General features: G+C 44.7%; 1 protein-coding gene and 1 long non-coding RNA gene across 3 annotated transcripts in view; both read left to right on the top strand.

The window, feature by feature from the left end:
- The window catches only part of pid1 (phosphotyrosine interaction domain containing 1), a 127,885-nt gene that overhangs the window by 81,598 nt on the left and 25,207 nt on the right, over window positions 1-21,080 (top strand). The window lies entirely within an intron of this gene.
- On the top strand, window positions 1,919-16,982 carry LOC116979961. Its single transcript, XR_004413814.1, has 3 exons — window positions 1,919-1,929; window positions 3,471-3,476; window positions 16,871-16,982. It is a non-coding gene; the product is annotated as an uncharacterized LOC116979961 (long non-coding RNA).

The following is a 21,080-nucleotide window of genomic DNA, read 5'->3' as shown; positions in this document are numbered from 1 at the left end:
TCTGTAAGGCAATGCCGATACTCCATCCAAGTTGAATCCAGGAGAGACTCATCCACTACAAATAGACACCTTTCTATTACAGTCTATATTTAGTGTGGTCTTTTTCATCCGTGCCTTTAAATTGACTCTGTCAGATTGGTGATGAGGTCACGCAGTGGCATTCCTGAAGCAAATTCTAACCATCTGCTGCCGATGACTGCAGATCATTGGTTTCAGGGAGCACTCCATACTCCTCTGTGAGAGATTAATTGCACGATGCACGGCATTGGCTATCATTGCCTTGCGTGGGATAAGGAAGTCTGACTTTGTCAAGGAAAGCACTGCATTTTAGTTTCCTCTTCTCATATTTTCCTCAACTGTCCAGACAAATTGCAAAAATGATTTTTTTTTTTAAAGTCAAGATCCTAATGGGCCTGTCCCACTTAGGCGATTTTTCAGCGGACTGCCTGCGGCTGTCAAGTTGCCGGCAGTCGCCTGAAAAACCGGGAACTGGAACAGCAACTGTCAGAGTGGAACACACACACACACACAAACACATCGCAAAGGCCAGGGCAAGCGGGGGGAGCGCTGTCTGAATTTCACACGGTGCAAAGCCATGATGATACAGACACACACCGCGATGAACAGGAAAGTTAAGACGGCTAGCATAGTGCACGTTAAGTCCTTTAAAAGAGGGTGAGAGGGGGGAGGGGAGAAGGGGGAAGAAGGAGTGGAGACACTTTTAAGAAGCCAGACAACTTTGAATAAGCCAGTGATACACAGCTGTGAAGTTCGGCGGGCATTTAACATTATCGGTCGGTTATCCTTGGTTCTGAAAACTCGTGCATACTTTTTTTTCCCCCAATGAGCCAATGAAAATGCCCGGTCAGCAAAGGCGATTAACTAAAACTACCTACGACTACCTCGACTACCCATAACTACGTGGCGACACCACTACAACTGCACCTAAGACTACAGGATTATCGATTTTCTCCATGGCGACCAATTTTTGGTCACAGAAAAATGTTCAACATGTTGAAGAATTTGCGGTGACCATACTGAGGCCGCGACTAGTTCCCAGAACGCGGGAACTCCTCGCGACCATGAAGGAAACTCACCAGCGAACATGTGACGAGCGCAGAGTCTCTTACACTCACCTAAAAAGTCGCCTAAGTGGGACAGGCCCATAAATCTACAACCAAAATGGCAATGGGATCCAAGCGAATTGCAGCTTTATCTGCAGGCAATTCAGACCCCAGGCTGCACGAAATGTGAATTAGTTATGAGTTTTTACCTCATAGTCAAAGAGTCATAGAGTCATACATTATGGAAACAGGCCCTTCAGTCCAACTTGCCCACACCGACCAACATGTCCCATCTACACTAGTCCCACCTGCCTGCATTTGGTTCATATCTGTCTAATCCTGTCCTTTCACATACCTGTCCAAATGTTTCTTAAACGTTGCGATAGTACCCTGCCTCAACTACCTCCTCCGGCAGCTCGTTCCATACACCTACCGCCCTTAATGTAAAAAAGTAACCCCTCATGTTTCCATTTAAACTTTCCCTCCTCACCATAAACCTATGTCCTCTGGTTCTCGATCTCCCTACTCGCTAATGTGACATGTGTGCATACCAGTTAAAAACTCATTCTACCTAGTAGGTACAAGACATTTGTCATCACAAAAAGTTATTGGATAGATGCAGTAAATGGTTAGGAAGGCAAGTGGCATAGAAGATTTTATTGCAAGAGTTAAAGTTTAGAAATATACCCTTTTTCCTGTATCTGTACATTGTGGACGGCTCGATTATAATCATGTAAAACCTGTTCGCTGACTGGATAGCACGCAACAAAAAAGCTTTTCTCTGTGCGTCAGTACACGTGATAATAATAAACCAAACTAAAGGAAAGCTTGACAATTGGATGGGTGCTCGTGAGACTCAATTACAGTCAGTACTGTGTACAGTTTTGATCCTCTTATTTAAGAAAGGATAGAGCAGCATTGGAGACAATCCAAAAGAGATTCACAAGGATAATTCCTGAGATGCGAGGCTTGTCCTATCGAAAGTGGCTAAAGAAATTATATCTGTGTTCTCTGGAGTTTAGAAGAATGTGAAGTGATCTTATTGAAACACAAAAGGTCCCAAGAGAGCACAACAGGGCAGGTAACAGGATGTTTCCACCTGTGTGAGAAACTCAAATCAGGGTAAGTCTGAAGAAGGGTCCCGACCCGAACCGTCACCTTTTCTTTTTCTCCAGAGATGCTGCCTGACCCACTGTGTTACTCCAGCACTTAGAGTCTGTCTGAGGGTAAAAAATAATAAGATCGGAGGGCAGAGAGCTACCACAGAGGGTTAAGTTTAGTCTAGTTTAGAAACTGAAGATCTCGGATGTGCGTGTGTGTGCATATACATATATATATAATCTATATATGTATTTGCGAGTATGTGTGTATATATACACACACTGAACTTTTTTTTTCTCTCGTTTATTATATTGTTCACCGTGTACTATGTTTACATATTGTGTTGTGCTGCTGCATGTAAGAGTTTCATTGTTCTATCTGGGACACATAACAATAAAACACTTTTGACTCTTGAAGTGGTTTGACTGGGTGTGAGTGTACAAGAGCTGGACTGGGGCAAGCATTGTTTCTGTCTTAATGGATGTGCTTATTCTGTGCAATATAAAGTTACACTGAATTGTTTGCAGGATTGTCATAAAACTATTTTCATATTGCTGCCAATTGTAAAAAGCTCGTAAATGAATGTATTTGCATTTTGGTTCTCTTGAAAGGATCTGAGAGTCAGACTATTGAATCAGTCACATAAAAATGTACTTGATAAAGGATAGCACGCATTGCAAAAATACTTTGCCCCATGTTCTGGAAATGGTTGCAATATCTACCTCCCAGCGTGGAGCCTGTTTGCTACAAGGGAACTAACTGTTCCTCAGAGGTTATGATATGGAGATTTACACGCAATATAGTCCTGATTTAATCAACCGAGAACAGTACAACATTGGAACAGGACCTTTGGCCCACAATGTCTATGCCCATCATGAAGCCAAGTTAAACTAACCGCATCTGCCTGCACATGATCCATATGTCTGAAGATGGGTCTTGACCCGAAACGTGACCCATTTCTTCCATCCAGAGATGCTGCCTGTCTTGCTGAGTTACTCCAGCATTTTGTAAATATCTTCGGTTTAAACCAGCATCTGCAGTTCCTTCCTACACATCCCTCCATTCCCCGCATGTTCTTCTGCCTTTCTAAATGCCTCTTATATAACATGTTCAAGGGACCCGTCATTTTGTGTAAAAACAGAATGTGCCCCATATCTTTCCTTTAAACTTTCCCTCTCTCACCTTATAGCTGCTCCCTCTAGTATTTGACATTTCTACTCTATGGCTCTCATACAGAATGCAGAATATAGTTCTCAGCATTGTAACACATCAGTTCCCTAGACAAAGTCCAATGCCCTCAATGAGATAGAGGTGAATCAGACAGTAGTACCCTATGGAAGGACCGTTGAGAAGCCCGATAACAGAGGAGAAGAAGCTGTTCCTGTCAGTGATGTCCTGATATTCTAATATGTCCTTCCTGGGTAAAGTACTGCAGGGAAGAAAATCAGAACACTTGTAATTCAACATTTAACTTAAGGGTGATACAATAGATTGAATAAGGTTTTAAACAACCTGCTGCTTTTCCTGTTTACAAGTGCTACCCAACTTACATAATGGTTATATTCCGTGAACCCTTACATAAATCAGTTATTACGTAAGTCTGAATCACCATCGCCATCCTCTGACCTAAACAACTGTATTGACTGTCTTGGCTGTGTCTGCGGTACTTTCTGTGGCTCACAGCCTTCTGGGTAAGCACCGCCGCCATTGCTGCCTTGAGTTCCGTCTCGCCCTTGGGGCACTTTTTGCAGCGCACGGCCTTCTGGGTAAGCACCATCACCATTGCCGGCTTGTTTCCATTGTAAATGTGAGTGATCATAGAGTGTTGTGGAAATTACAAACTGCCTTTGTTGCACTAGGGATTGAGTACAGAATTATTTACATAACGCGAGTTTAAATAAGCCTCCTATTGTGTAAGTCTGGGAACGTCTGGATACGGGATGAGGGAATTGGTCCAGATGGAATGTGAGGAAATACTGTAAATCCATGTGCAACTGATAGGAGTTACTTTGTAATCAACAGGTGAAAGACACACCAGTCACAGGGGAAGGAATGTACAATATATAGGTTACTCCATGCGTGACTGTGGGTGTTCCTCCCTGATCAAAATGGTGGAAGTCGTTAAACTGGGAATAATTTGGTTCTTAAATGTGTGGGGTGGTTACATTCTAGGAGTGGCACTCTCCCTGACAAAACTATGTGAGAATTGTTCCATGCGTGACACTGTGGAAGTTTCTCTGTACTCAAGAGGTGGCAATTACTGTACCTCCTACCTTAATGTACGGCAATCACTCCATGCAGTACCGTGTGGAATTATTCAATGTATTTCTGTTTGAGACTTGCCCTACATTAGCAAGTCCCAATTCAAGGCATTCTAGAGCCCATTTAAGGCTGTCAGTCCATTGAGAACGTTACAAAATGCTTGATTATTCAGCAGGGTGAGGGTTCTGTGGCTTGCATCTGTGCTGGAGTTCTTGTTTGTTCTTCAAGTTGAAGAGAGGTCACTTGATAACACTGTGGTGTTCCTGTTTATTTAGCAGGGCAGGAATATTAAATCCATGTGTGAATTTATATGTTCAGTCAAGAGTGGGTTACGTTATGTAACCACATATAATTCCTTTTTACTCACTAGGGTAAATGGTTTTAAAAAATGGTGTGATTCATATTGGTGTATTTATATCCTGGAATCACAGTTTGCCAAATGGTAGACATGGTCTTTTTGTACACAGTGTCACAGTAGTTTAGACTTTAGAGATACTGTGGAAACAGGCCCTTTGGCCCACCAAGTCCACGCCGACCAGTGATCACCCTGTACATGATGAGCACTAAACACTACACACTAGGGACAATTTACAATTTTACCGAAGCCAATGAACCTACAAACCTGTATGTCTTGGGAGTGTGGGAGGAAATCAGAGGACCCGGAAGAAACCCACACGGTCACTGAGAGAACGTACAAACTCCACGCAGACGGCACCCGTAGACAGGATCGAATCTGGGTCCCTAGCGCTGTAAGGCAGTAACTCTACCGCTGTACCATTGTGCCACCCCAGTTACTTGCGACCATCTCTAATTGGCTTTTTTTTTAAACTCCCTGGGTGCAAATTAGACAGCTTAAAATAAGGATTGAATTTACAGCTGTTAAGAATCACTAACATTTGCTTCTCTCCGAATGGTTGTTATCAGGCTGTAATATTGAAGACCATTATGCAGATTGTAAACTTGCAGACTGGGTTGTGATGGATTAATGTTATTCAATAAATTAATTTAATGGCGACAACCACCATGTCTCCCACATATTTCTATACAGTGATAGTTCTTGCAACGCTGCAAGGCTTACTATGCTTTATGGTATTAATTAGCATGGCAGGCAGTAATCGACGTGATGTAGTGTTGAAAATAACAGTAGGTTGCATTTGTATGACAACTTTGTTGATTCGCTGGTTTGGGCAAATTTTCCAAAAGCTGCTGGTTCTTAAGCATAGTTTTCCGTGAGGAGCTTGTGTGATGATGTTCCTGGGTGGGCGTGATTGCCAACATGCAATGGTTTTTATTTATTAGGACTCTATTGCTCTCTTAGGACGTTATATAGCTTATATTTTTCCAGAGGCTCCCACCATCTCCTGGGTTTCCTCCCCTTTACATATATCTCTATTCCACAAACACAGGGCAGGGAGTGAAGGGTGGGCATCACCATGAAGAAGAGACTGAAGAAGGGTCTAGACCCAAAACGTCACCCATTCCTTCTCTCCAGAGATGCTGCCTGTCCCGCTGAGTTACTCCAGATTTTTGCATCTATCTACCTCGAAGAAGAGACCTAACTCAAAATGTTGCCTGTCCATTCCTTCTACATGTTGTTCAGCCTTGGGAAGGTAGGACTGGAGAGTACACTTTTACTTGAAAAAATATCCAGAACCTAGTTTGCTGTGACGAAAAGACAGGAACTGCGAATGCTGGTTTACAAAAAAAGACACAAAGTGCTGGAGTATATCAACAGATTAGGCAGCATCTCTGGAGAACAGAGATAGGTGGCATTTTGGGTCGGGATCCTTCTTCATCTGAAGAAGGGTCCCTAACAGAAATGTCACCTATCCATGATCTCCAGAGATGCTGCCTGACGAGGGTTGCTAACTTATTCACTCCCAAATAAGGGACAAAAGGTCAAAATAAGGGACAAATTCCCAACGGCAATTTGTTGACCGACTCGGCCATGGGTGGGTGAATGATGAGTTGGCCCGGGTGCTGGACTGCATACAAAGCCCAGCCGGCGGGCCAGCTGAGGAATTTTGGCCTGGGCGCCAGGGGCACGCGACTTCGCGCGCAAAGTCCGGCACCCCATCCAACTCATGAACCGATGATCGGCCATGTGAAGGATGGATGGTGGTGTCGGCAGTAAGCAAAGGTCCGAAGGTCGGACAGCTGGCCCGCCTGCCGACCGACGCGGCCACGGGCGAGGTGATGCTGCTGCACCACATGGGCTGCACTACGTCGGGACGGGTGAGGCGGGGCCGGACACAGCCCTCCGATCCGACAGTCCACTCGACCCGAGTAGTAGCAGTCAAATATGGGACAAGGGCGCTCCCGTATGGGACAAACCAATTTAGCCCAATATACGGGATGTCCTGGCTAATACGGGACAGTTGGCAACCTTAGGCCTGACCCATTGAGTTACCCCAGCAGTTTGTGTGCTATACTGGGAAGTAAATGACTGACTCTTCCTGCAATGCTCACAAAAGCTCTCTATAGTCATGAAGAGTACACGTAGGGGGGCGCTGCAGTGGCTGCGCCTGTCAGCAGCGCGTTAGTCTTTTCAATTTTTAGTATGTTTTAAAGTATGTTTTAAAGTTTGTTTTAATGTTCCTTCGTGTGTTTGTGTGGGGGGGTAAGGGGGAAACCGCTTCGGTCGCCTCCTCCACGGAGAGGCGACTTTTTCCAGGTCGCCTCCCCCGTGGCCTAACAACGAGGATCGGCGCGGCCTTTTCCGGAGACGCGCCCGGGGGCTTCAGCGGCGGGCGCAGCGTGGACTCTCGGCGTGGAGCGGGCGAGCCCTCGCTGGAGGGGAGCGCTCCGTTTCGCTGGCCCGCGGCAGTCGGCAGCCTGAAGCCGCGGTCTGCAGAGCTCCAGATGGCGCGGCGTCCGCAGCCCGGGATCCCTCATGGGGGACCCGGGGGAAGAAGAAGCCATCACGGCCGGCCCGCGGCCAACTTCTACCGCGGGTGCGGCATGGACTTACCATCACCCCTGGAGGGGAGCTTCGACCATCGGCCCTGCGGTCTGCGGTGCTTCTGGCTGCGGCGCGGCGCGAACCTTAAATCTTCGACCGCCGGCCTGCGGCCTACAACAACCTGAAGCCGCGGTCTCCGGTGGGGAAGAGCCGATCCTGGACTTACCTTGACTTTGACTTTGTCCCTTACCATCTGGACGCCTGCAGCAACGGCTGCGGAGGGTGAAGGTCCCGACCACGGGGGGAAATGGAGGAGGACTGGCCAAGTTCTGTGCCTTCCACCACAGTGATGAATGCTGTGGTGGATGTTTGTGTTACATTTTTATTGTGGTTGTGTGTTCTTTATTATTGTACCGCTGCTGACAACCCAAATTCCACCGACCCTGGTTGTGTGGCAAATAAATTCTATTCTATTCTATTCTATTTAAGTGTTGAATAAATGCAGAAATTATGATAATAAGATTTGCCAGGACACCACACCTGGTTGAAGAGATTAACATCTTTATAGTGCCTTAACATTGCTGATTTTACTTGGCTCGGCGTAAATTGGACATGGTCTTCTTCCCCTGAGAAACCTGATCCAAGAGAAAAAAGAGAGGACAGAACAGGATAATCAGGACAGAAGGCTGAAAAATTCCAAAGGATGTGAGTAAGAACTCAAGTATCTCCAGTGAGATTGAATATGAGCTCAGGAAGACCAGTGTCAGGGGTTATGGGGAGAAGGCAGGAGAATGGGATTGAGAGGGAAAGATAGATCAGCCAAGATTGAATGGCGGAGTAGATTTGATGGGCCACATGGTCTAATTCTGCTCCTATAGCTTATGAACTATGAAATGCTGTGGGTATTCCAGTACTTGTGAGCATGTTGAGTGAGAGTGATCACCGAGTGACAACAAACTAGGGTGGAACAGCAAAGGGCAGACGGTGGCACAACTGATGAGGAAATTACAAATAAGCTTTCTATGGAGACAGAGCATTATTCTCCATCAAAGCCAGATTATGCATAGTGATAGTAAAATCAACAGCCTGTTAAATTAGATACAAACAGGGAAATAAATCATTTGAAGATGCTTCATTTTGCAAGGAGACTGCTAAACTACATTCTGATTTACATCGGTGAGACCAAGCGTAGGTTGGGCGATCGTTTCGCCGAACACCTCCGCTCAGTCCGCAATAACCTACCTGACCTCCCGGTGGCTCAGCACTTCAACTCCCCCTCCCATTCCCAATCCGACCTCTCTGTCCTGGGTCTCCTCCATTGCCAGAGTGAGCAACAGCGGAAATTGGAGGAACAGCACCTCATATTCCGTCTGGGGACCTTTCGTCCTTATGGCATTAACATTGAATTCTCCCAATTTGGCTAGCCCTTGCTGTCTCCTCCCCTTCCTTGACCCTCTAGCTGTCTCCTCCCACCCTCCCATCCGCCCGCCCTCGGGCTCCTCCTCCTCCTCCCCTTTTCCTTCTTTCTTTCCCCCCCCCCCCACCCCCCATCAGTCTGAAGAAGGGTTTCGGCCCGAAACGTCGCCTATTTCCTTCGCTCCATAGATGCTGCTGCACCCGCTGAGTTTCCCCAGCAATTTTGTGTACCTTCTGATCATAACTGCTGCTCAAATAAATGAATACAGTGCTTGTGTCTGCCAAAGATCCTGTCGTTTTGAATCTTTCCTCTATTAGATCCTTCTAGGTCTGAAGAAGGGGTTCAGCCCGAAACGTTGCCCATTTCCTTCGCTCCATAGATGATGCCGCACCCGCTGAGTTTCTCCAGCATTTTTGTCTACCTTATAGGACTGAGCTGTGTGCAGAGTGGGTGTGGTTGATTTGAGCAGCATTGAAGATATCATTTGTCATCCGACCATACATGGTGCTAAAAGTTAACATCAATCCTGATTTCAGCAAAGGTGAAGTTTTGTTCAAGTAACCAGTGAAGGACTGACTTGTGTAAATTATTGTAGTCTATAGACTCTTTAGTGTTGCTACTTGTAAATTAAAGTAATAGGACAAGGACAAAAGACAAAGGACATTTATTGTCACATACACCAATTGGTGCAGTGAAATTTGAGTTACCATGCAGCACACAAATAAGATAAACACAACACTATAGAATTTAACATAAAACATAAAATCACCCCCCCCCCCCCCCAGCGGAATCAACGTTTCCCACAGTGAGGGAAGGCAACAAAGTTCAGTCCTCTTCCTCTGTTCACCCGTAGTCTGGGCCTATTGAGGCCTCTGCAGTCGCCACAACGGCGGCCCGATGTTTCAGGGCCTCTCTCCAGAATGATGGAAACCGGCCTCGGAACGGAAGAACACTCTCAGCAGCTTGGAGTTTCTGAATCGGCCGCTTCCTACCGGAGGCCGAGCTGGGTGGAGCTCCAACACTGGCAATCCTCGGCGAAAGATCTCTGGCCTCCACGATGTTAAAGTCAACGCCGCCCGCAGCTGGAAGCTCCGCAGACCACAGCTCCACTGTGTTAAAGTCAGCAGGCCCAACACTCCGGAGCTCCAACACAGAGATCCCGGTAAGGCATCGCCCGCTCCTTGATGGTAATTCAGTGCTGTGCCGCTGCTGAAGCTCTGGCCGGTCTCCGGCAGGGAAGGCCGCGCCAATCCAGATGGTAGGCTGCGACGAGGGGGCGAAGATGCGGCTCGGAGAAAAGTCGCATCCTGGACCAGGTAGTGACTGAGAAGATGGTTTCCCCCATCCCCCCCACCCCCCACATAAAAAAGACTAAAAGACCTCCAAAAACAAACTTTTAGACAGACTAAAAATAACAAAAAGGATGAAAGGACAGACAGCTGCTGGCGAGGCTGCCACACTCAATGGCGCCACCACTCGAAATAGGGGGTAATTTATCAGTGGTACGTCCATTACTGAAGACAACGTGCTCTCAACTAACTTATAGAAACATAGAAACATAGAAAGTAGGTGCGAGAGTAGACCACCAGGTCCGTCGAGCCCGCACCGCCATTCGCTCATGGCTGAACACTAAACAGACACACTTACCCACAAACAGTAGACACAAGACACAGAACACAAGACACTACCCTCCCCTTTATACCGCTATCACCCCTCTCCACCCCAAAAACCTCGTGATCTCCTGGGGGAGGCAAAAAAACGGATAAAAACCCAGGTCCAATTCGGGAAAAAAATCCGGGAAATTCCTCTCCGACCCCAATCCAGGCGATCGACACTTGTCCAGGAGATCACTCAGGTCTTACTATACTAACCATACCTAGGTCCATATCCCTGCCCTCTCCCCGTAGCCCCTTATCCCCTTGGCAGCTAAAAAAACATCTATTTTAGTCTTAAATATATTTTAAGTTTCTGCTTCCACTGCTCCCTGGGGCAGTGAATTCCATAAATTAACCACCCTCTGGGTGAAGAAGTTCTTCCTCATCTCAGTTTTAAAAGAGCCCCCCCTTATTCTGCAACTATGTCCCCTAGTTCTAGTTTCCCCGATCATTGGGAACATCCTCGGTGCATCCACCCGATCAAGGCCCCTCACGATCTTATATGTTTCAATGAGATCGCCTCTCATTCTTCTAAACTCCAAAGAGTAGAGTTCCAGCCTACTTAACCTTTCCTCATATGTCAATCCCCTCATTGCAGGAATTAATCTTGTAAACCTTCGCTGCACTGCCTCCAGGGCTAGTACATCCTTTCTTAAGTATGGACCCCAGAACTGTACACAGTATTCCAAATGTGATCTCACTAATACTGTGTACAGCTGCAGCAAGACCTCCGTGTTTTTATACTCAATCCCCCTAGCAATAAAGGCCAAAACTCCATTGGCCTTCCTGATTGCTTGCTGCACCTGCATACTGACTTTTAGTGATTCATGTACTAATACCCCTAGATCCCTTTGCGTTGCGTTACAACGCAGCTCCTCCTCATTTAGAAAATAACTTGCCCTATCATTTTTTTCCCCAAAGTGAATGACTTCACATTTATTAGTATTAAATTTCATCTGCCAAGTTGTTGCCCACTCACCTAGCTTATCTATATCCAATTGCAGACTCTTCCTATCCTCCTCATCCCCTACTTTCCCTCCCATTTTCGTATCGTCCGCAAATTTTGATATATTACACTTGGTTCCCTCCTCCAAATCATTTATATAAATTGTGAACAACTGGGGTCCCAGCACCGACCCTTGCGGAACCCCGCTAGTTACCGGTTGCCATCCCGAGTATGAACCATTTATCCCCACTCTCTGCTTCCTATTCGTTAGCCAATCCTCTACCCATGCTAATATATTACCCCCAATCCCATAATTTTTTATTTTTAGCAATAGTCTCTTATGTGGCACCTTGTCAAAAGCCTTTTGGAAGTCCAAGTATACCACATCCACCGGTTCCCCTTTATCCACCCGGGTTGTTACTTCCTCAAAGAATTCGAGCAGATTCGTTAAACACGATTTCCCCTTCACAAAACCATGCTGGTTCTGTCTGATTAAGTCATGTTTATCCAAGTGGCCCGTTAGTGTTTCTTTAATAATTGTCTCCAACATTTTACCCACCACCGATGTTAGACTAACCGGTCTATAGTTACCCGCCTTCTGTTTACTTCCTTTTTTAAATATAGGTGTTACATTGGCCATTTTCCAATCCACTGGGACCGTTCCTGCCTCCAGGGAGTTTTGGAAAATTATCACCAATGCATCCACAATCCCCACTGCTATCTCCCTCAAGACCCTTGGATGTAATCCATCAGGCCCAGGGGATTTATCCTCCTTCAGTCTCATTAATTTCCCTAATACCACCTCCTTGGTGATCTTAATAGTATTTAGCTCCTCCATTCCTACCGCCTCCTGTTTATCCAGCGTTGGAATATTTTTTGTGTCTTCTATGGTGAAGACTGATACAAAATACTCGTTTAATGCCTTTGCCATTTCCATGTTCCCCGCCAACAACTCTCCAGTCTCACCCTCCAATGGACCAACGTTCACCTTAGCCACCCTTTTTCTTCTTATATAGCTATAAAAACTCTTACTATTAGTTTTTATGTTGTTCGCTAAATTCCTTTCATAGCCTATTTTCCCCGTCTTAATTAATCTCTTAGTTACTTTTTGCTGACCTTTAAATGCTTCCCAATCCTCTACCCTCCCACTACCTCTGGCTACCTTATATGCCCTTGCCTTCAGCCGAATACTATCCTTTATAGTTTTACTGAGCCATGGCTGACTGTTCTTACCCTTACCCCTTTTTTTCTTCATAGGAATAAATTTTTCTTGAAGGTTATACAGTAGACCCTTAAACGTACACCACTGCTCATGTACTGTCTTATTCTTGAGTCTGCTATCCCAGTCAACTTTGATCAGCTCAGTCCTCATACCTTCATAATCCCCCTTATTTAGACTAAGCACCCTAGCCTGAGTTTCAACCTGCTCCCCTTCTATTTGAATATGGAATTCGACCATATTGTGGTCACTTGTTCCCAACGAGTCCCTAACTATGACATTTTTAATTAATCCTGCTTCATTACACAGGACCAGATCCAAGATTGCCTCCCCCCTTGTCGGTTCTGTGACATACTGTTCTAGGAACCCGTCTCTAATACATTCTATAAACTCTTCCTCTAGTCTACCCTGCCCAGTTTGGTTTGCCCAATTAATATGAAAATTGAAGTCCCCCATGATTACAGCAGTTCCCTTTTTACATGCGTCAACTATTTGCAGATTTATGTTCTGACTAACAGCGTCACAGCTATTTGGAGGTCTATAAATTACACCCACTAGTGTTTTTTTCCCCTTGTTATTCTCTATCTGTACCCAAGCTGTTTCACTATCCTGATCCTTCAACGCAATATCCTTCCTCTCTATTGCCGTTATTCCCTCCCTTATTAAAAGGGCCACCCCTCCTCCCTTTCTTTCCTGTCTATCTTTCCTAATTGTCGAGTACCCCTCTATATTTAACTCCCAGTCCTGATCCCCTTGCAGCCATGTCTCCGTAATGGCCACGATATCATAACTATATATACTTAATTGCACCGTTAATTCATTTATCTTATTACGAATACTCCGTGCATTTAGATAAAGCACTTTCAGATGATTTTTACTACCCTTCCTTTCCGTTTTTGCCCCTTTTACATCTAGAGCTTTATCTTCACACATTCTGTCTCCTGTCACATTTTGACTTTCTGCTTCCCCACTGATACCCTGCTCTATTTCCTCTACCCCTGCCGTTATTACCCCCCTTGATACCTCCCCCCCGCTACTTAGTTTAACTTCAGTCCAATATCAAAAATAATACCACAAGACACACTTTACTTTTTATAGTTTAAAAACATGTATCAACTACTTTCCTTTTGTAAAACCACATACAATTATTTACGTCTATATATGTATACATTTATGAACTAACAACATCAATGTATAGTGAATAGAATTCTGTTAAAAATAATTTAAAAGACATTTGGACTGGTGCATGGAGGGATATGGGCCAAATGTGAGCAGGTGGGGCTGGTGTATTGGGCATCTTGGTTGGCATGTGTAAGTTGGGCCATGCTTTATGACTCTATTAACTCACTCAATCACTTGGTTGCTTTATTCACTGAACTCTCTGACTTTTTCTGAATCATCTCCAAGGCGTTCAGCACAGTCTAGCTTATCTATGTTGCGATTAGGCACATGTTGTTCACATTATGTTGGACCGACATCAGTGAGTCCATATGTTCTGTAACATCTCTCATAGGAGCTTCAGAATTGCCTCCATATTGCAATGCGATCCTGTGTTTAAAGCATCCAGCTCAAGCCAAACCTGGTTCAGGTTCTCTAAACAACAAGGCATGTATACACCGAGCCATTCCACGGAGCTCCTCTGTCCACATGGTCCATGCCAGATTCAATTAGCATCACCTCGCTTACAACACTTAGTGTAGAACCTTTTACTCCTCACCTGATTGTGGACTCTTGCAGTAGCACCGCACGCTGTTGTCCTGAAACCTTTGTGAACCAGCGCTTTTATACTGTAAAGGGATCACAAATTACCTCTGAACTGATTGCCACTGAGCTCCGTGAATCGTCACATTGTACCCAGGAGCTTAGGAAGTGCAGTGAAAGAGAGAGATTAGAGAAAAAAAGGCAAGGAGCATTGTGAATGAAAGTGAGTACAGAGCCACAAGAAGCCATTGTTCCCATTGTCCCATTAACAAACCGATGACTTTGACGAGCTGCTTATAATGGACTCTCTTTCACTATCCCAGGAGACGGAGCATCTTTCTCTCTGGGAAACCTTGTTCTGGATCTATTTCTCTGACCAGTTCATTGATTCACTTTGCTTTTCTTCAAACACGTGCGAGCCTCTGCTTCTGCATTAATACCTTGTGCAATAATGCATCATTATAATTCGTCATGGCAATGCCTGCCTCACTTGTAAAACTATTAATGGCAGACAGCTAAGCAGTTGGCATTGTGAACCCATGGCTGATAAAGAATGTCCACAATATGCTCTTTATTGTCTGAAGGTATGTTTAGTTTAGAAATACAACGTGGAAACAGGCCCTTCGGCCCTTCGGCCCACCAAGCCCACACCAACCATTCACCCGCACATTAATTCTACGGTATCCTACTTTTGAATCCTACACACTGACAATAAAGGCTATCTATCTATCTATCTATCTATCTATCTATCTATCTATCTATCTATCTATCTATCTATCTATCTATCTATCTATCTATCTATCTATCTATCTATCTATCTATCTATCTATCTGGAATTTACAGAAGCCAATTAACCTACAAACTTGCATGTCTTTGGAATGTGGGAGGAAACCGGAGCACCCGGAGAAAACCACAAAAGGTCACACAGAGAACGTACAAACTCCGCACAGGCAGCACCTGTAGTCAGGATCGAACCCGGGCCTCTGGCGCTGTGAGGCGGCAATACCACTGCACCACGTGCTACCTCTTATTAATCTTTATTGATGTCACCTATTCAATGTTGTCATGGCTGATCATCCACTTCTGTGGAAATCATTAAAAAAAAGCACCGAGTAACTGGAGTAACTCAGTGGGTCGGGCAGCATCTCCAGAGAACATGGATAAGCGACATTTTGGATCGCAACCCTACTTCTGAGTAAATCATTTTTATCCAATCTCTGCTCTGAAGCTTCACCCAGCTGTGTGTCACCGTAATTTCCTTTCATTTCCGTAGTTTGCAACATCTTGATGCGTTGGACTAACCACTGCCCTACTACCTTCCAGGCAGGTCTCACATTTAACTGCCCTGCTCCTATAGATCAGCTGCCCATTCCTGCACTGAGCCCATATTCTTTGATTCCTTTAATATCTGAACATCTAGTGGTCTCGGTCTTGAATACACTCCAGTGACACAAGCAAATATGTTTCATTGTCAAATGTGCAGAGTTTAAAAGGCCAGGCTCATAAACCCTTGAGATTAGAGATGACTCATTCAAACATACAAAATTCTTACAGGGCTTGATAGAGGAAATGCATGGATGATGATTTCTCCTGTCTGGAATGTCTGGAACAAGGGATCATATTCTAAAAATAAGAGGGGTGTCATTCATGCAGAGGTGGGATTAATTTTTTTCACCTCAAGGTGACAGAAGAAGGGACGGTTCAGTCAGCAAATTATATTTGACACGGAGATCCTCCCGCAAAGGGTGGTGAGCCTCTGGAATTCTCTATCTTTAGTTTACTTTAGAGATACATTGCGGAACCAGGCCCTCTGGCCAGGCCATCATGTCGACCATCGACCACAATTTTACCGAAGCCAATTATCCTACAAACCTATATGTCTTTGGAAAATGGGAGGAAACTGGTGCACCCAGTGAAAACACACATGGTCATAGGGAGAACGTACAAGCTCCGTGCAGACAGCAACCGTAGTCAGGATCGAGCCCAGGTCTCTGGTGCTGTAAGGTAGCAACCATACCGCTGCGCCACTGTGCTGCCCACAACATCCTAAAAGGTTGTGAAGGCTAGGTCATTGGGGGTATTGAAAGAGGAAGTAGGTACATGTTTGAACAATCAAGGAGTTGAAAGAATTGGCAATAAAGGGGAAATGACAGATCAGTTGTAATCATCCTTAATGGTGGAGCAGGCTTGAGGGGCCATGTGGTCTACTCCTGCTCCGAATTTCTTATGTCCTAATGCATTGATCCTTTGAGATTAAAGAAATCTTGAGTATAGGTTTTGTGAAGGAAAGTGCTATGTCGTTATTTCTGTGTGTGAAAGTGTGAAAGATACATCAGCAGCAGAGAAAACACAAATGGTTGAATGGGGTTTTTGTGCCTTATTTCATATATGTTTCTGTTAAAAAATGAAATATAGAAATGCTCAGCAGGTCAAGCGACATCTATGGGGGAAAAAACCCCAGAGATAATACATCAGTTAATGACCTTCGATCAGTTTTTTGAAGGGTCGGATGGTGAGAATCTTTGTTTAGCATATTATCCAAACATTTCAGATAATGCAATACGTAAATACAATCAAGTACAAAAGATAGAGCAAAGGGGAAGAATGCAGAATATAGTTCTCAGCATTGTAGCGCATCAGTTCTAGAGACAAAGTCCAATGTTCTCAATGGGCTAGAGGTGAATCACACAGTACCCTAGCTTATGGAAGGATCATTCAGAAGCCTGTTGACAGGAGAAGAAGCTGTTCCTGCGTCTGCACCTTCTGTCAGATGGGATCAGAGAGAAGAAGGAATGACTGGGTGAGATGTCTTTGATTATGATGGCTGCTTTTCCAAGGCAGCGTGAAGTGTAGATGGAGTCATTGGTAGGAGCTCTGGTCTGTGTGATGGACTGGGCTACATATTGCAGTCTTGGGCAGAACTGTGCCCAAACCAAGCTCTGATGCAACCTGTGTATACTTTCTATGGTGCATCTTCAGAAGTTTATAAGAGACATTGGAGACATGTCAATTTTCCTCAATCTCCCAAGGAAGTAGAGGCGTTTGTGTGCCTTCTTGGCTGTCGCATCAATGAAGTTGGTTCATGACAGATCGTTAGTAATAATAATGCCAAGGAAATTGAAGCTCTCGGCCATTTCCACTTCGGCACCATTGATGCTGATTGAGGCATGTTTCAATTTGTGGAAAAGATAGAAAGAACAAACCAAATGATAAGGTGGAGATGAAATGGGACTAAATGCCTGATGCAATGGTGATACAGGTTGAGATAAGGTTAGTCTGCTAATCACAGCTCATCTGTCTGGAGGAGATGGGAAATAGAAGGGAATTGATGAAGTAGAGAATAAAAATATATATTTTTTAAATGCTGGAACTGAGATATAAAACATTTATGAAATAAAATACTGCACATGGTGGAAATCCAATATAAAAATGGAATACTGGAAATGAACAGCATCTGAATATAGAGAAAGAAACAGCTTATGTCTCAAGATGATGGTTTTCATCAGAACTAGTTAGTTAGTTACCTGGAATTGTTGAGGCAGAATTGTTCTGAAAGCAATAATATGCTAAATTGGAAGAGGCACGTTAGAGAGATCGGAGTAGGAGTTGGGTGGAGGATTAAAGTGAAAGGCAACTAGAAATATAGGGTCACCCCTGATTAATGAGTGGAGGTGTTGCAGAAGCAGTCAGCTAATCTGTGAACTCAAGCAACTGCAGATGCAGGATTACAAAAAAAACCCACAAAGGGTTGGAGCAACACAGCGGGTTAGGCAACATTTCTGGAGAATATGGATAGGCGACGTTTCGGGTCAGGACCCTTCTTCAGACAACATGGATAGGAACACAATGTCAAACGTTGCCTATCCATGTTCTCCAGCGAAGTGCTGAGTTCCTCCAGCACTTTGTGTCTTTTTTTTCAGCTAATCTGTTTTTAGTTTTCCCAGGGTAGATGAGGTCACCTCTTGAGCATGGAATGCAAGATGAGGAAATGGTGTTGGGTTACTGGGTGATGAGTCCAGAAGAGGGAAAAGAGTGGGGTTTGCGTCTATATGTGAAGGTGTGGCGAAAAGGAGAACGCATATAGTGGAGGTGGGAAAGGGAACCAGAGTGTTGTGGAAGAAACAGTCTCCACTGAATGTCGAAAGGCAAGGTAAGGTTGTGCCTGTTGGTGGCATCACATTGAAGGTGCCAGAAATTATGGAGGGTGGTTCGGTAACAACAAGGGTAACTCCACCTATGTGTAGGAAGGATGCGGGTTTAAACCGAAGATAGACACAAAATGCTGGAGTAACTCAGCGGGACAGGCAGCATCTCTGGAGAGAAGGAACGGGTGACGTTTCGGGTTGAGACCCATCCTCTATACTTGTTCTGGCTGGGAGTGGAGCAGCTGAGAAGAGAAATGTAGGAAATGAGACAGATGTGGTTGTGAGCACGGCCAACTGTGTTGGAAGGGAAAGCAGAGTTAAGAAATACGTCTCGAAAGATGTCACCAGAGAAACTGGAGGAAAAGGAATGGACTATCCTGACAGGAAGAACGGAGGGAATGTTAGGAAGTGGGGGGCCGGGGGGGAGGGGGGGGAGGAAGAGGTAGTCAAGGAACCATGGAAACCATGAACTTGGAATGGATACTAATCACTGACCTCTGTGTATTTTGACTTTGCTGTACTAACTTAACTACAAGAAAAATATTAGTGTTTATAAAAAAGTAGACTAAACGTGCTAAAAATGCAGAGCAGGCCAGTATCGGTAGAGTAGAGATGGATTTCTATTTCGGCTAGCATCTTTCATCACAGCCACGCTGGAAATATTCCATCTAAGGCACCAGACAAACTTTCTCTGCAATTCCCGACTGGGTTGTTTGGCTGATCCTTCGTTTTCTGCATAAGCATCAATTCACGTCTCTGAAGAAGCCATAATTCCACTGCTCAGTCTATCTCTTGTATCTCTCATACTTTCAGAAACTAAGGCCAGCATGAGCTTCCAAAGAATGTATAATATCTGCAAGACATTTTGGGAGCAGAGACTGTTCGATAGTCGCCAGCTGTTAAGGAGAATTATTATTTTGCAACACTCTTCCCAGTTCAGGTCACATTTCAGTTCATGCCCTAGAGCTAAAAGAACAGTGGTGCAATAGATTGCATAACCACTTCCCTCAAGGATTTCAAAATGAGTATTGACCTGTTTGGAATAGAAAGTAGTCAGTCTTCTCTCTCTGGTTGTAAACGTCACATCTTGCTGAACTGTGAAAGAACTGTCTGTTTCAGTTTGATTTTTTTTTTTAACTTTTGGTCAAAACATTCATTTAATTGAAGGATCTCTGATGTGCCGTAATAGACACCCACAGGACAGGATTACCCAGCACACGAAAGTGACTTTTTCCACTTCCCACAGTAAGCATCGTCCTGAGCCCTGAGAGAAGCTGGCATTTTGATGCCAAATCACCCTCAATGATGCTCATTATGTGGTGTGGACTCATGCCTACTTGGAGCAGAATGCAGGCCGTGCAAACACATTTTGAGTTAAATCTTTATAGCTGGCATAGAAAGGAAAGGTTTTTTTTTCCATCCGTTCGGCTGAACAAGTGCCAGCGTTGAAAAGATGCGTCACTAACCGATTCTCAATCACCTCAATGCAATCCATCAATATAAACTTGCAAAATGAAAATAACTTTGTAGATCAGCAGTGTTGTGGAATCAAGCTGCTATTTGCTTGTGCTTCCTTCAATCAAGTGCAATGCTCTCAGTGTTCGCATTGTGGACTCCTCTACAGCGGAGAAACTAAATACAAATGGGATAACTACTTTGCATGCACCTGCGTTCAGTCCGCAGGGGCCACTTGAGCTTCCTGTTTCCTGCTACTTGAACTCTACATCCACTCCCACTCCGACCAATCGGCCTGTGGTCGCCAGCATTGTTACGATGAGGCCCATTGCAAGTTTGAGGAACTGAAACTCATCTTCCATCTGGGCACATTGCAGCCTTCCGGACCTAATATAGAATTCCGCAGTTTTACAGAACTCTCAATCTGTATCAATGATTCAATGGTACTTTATCATCATGTGTACAGTGGATTTTTTTTTTGCATACAGTTCATTGACAATCCTATTAAACATTAGGCACAATCATACTAAGTGTAAGATAGTAGACCACATTGAGTCATTATCCAAGAGTCGCCTTGTTTTAGATGCCATCTTGTACCCTTCAAGTCCAATTTTTTTTAATGTTTGTGTCTTACAAAATGTTAGAGTCTTAACTTGGCGCTGAAGGCCCAGTGTCATGGTGGTGCATTGGGTCAGTGTTGCAGTGGTCAGTCTGGCTAGAGGACGTGTTGGTGTCCTCTGTGCCACTGCAGGCCGCGGCGGTTGTATGCACTCGGCCACTAGGAGCTGCGCCCGATCTAACGGAGCCCCAGGCAGCTTTTTGTCATCTGCAAATTTGCTAATGTTACTTTGAATCCCTTCATCTAAATCATTGATGTATATTGTAAATAGCTGCGGTCCCAGCACCGAGCCTTGCGGTACCCGGCTAGTGATTGCCTGCCATTCTGAAACGGACCAGCTAATCCCTACTCTTTGTTTAATGTCTGCCAACCAATTTTCTATCTGTCAACACCCTACCCCCAATACCATGTGCTCTAATTTTGCCCACTAATCTCCTAGGTGGGACCTTTTCAAACGATTTCTGAAAGTCCAGGTACACTACATCCACTGGCTCTCCCTTGTCCATTTTCTTAGTTATATCCTCAAAAAATTCAAGAAGATTAGACAAGCATGATTTCCCCTTCGTAAATCCATGCTGACTTGGACCGATCCTG

This window comes from Amblyraja radiata, chromosome 13 (genome assembly GCF_010909765.2).
Source record: "Amblyraja radiata isolate CabotCenter1 chromosome 13, sAmbRad1.1.pri, whole genome shotgun sequence".
Taxonomy (NCBI): Eukaryota; Metazoa; Chordata; class Chondrichthyes; order Rajiformes; family Rajidae; genus Amblyraja; species Amblyraja radiata.
Note: the sequence above shows the minus strand (reverse complement) of the source record. Positions and strands in the feature narration are given on the sequence as shown.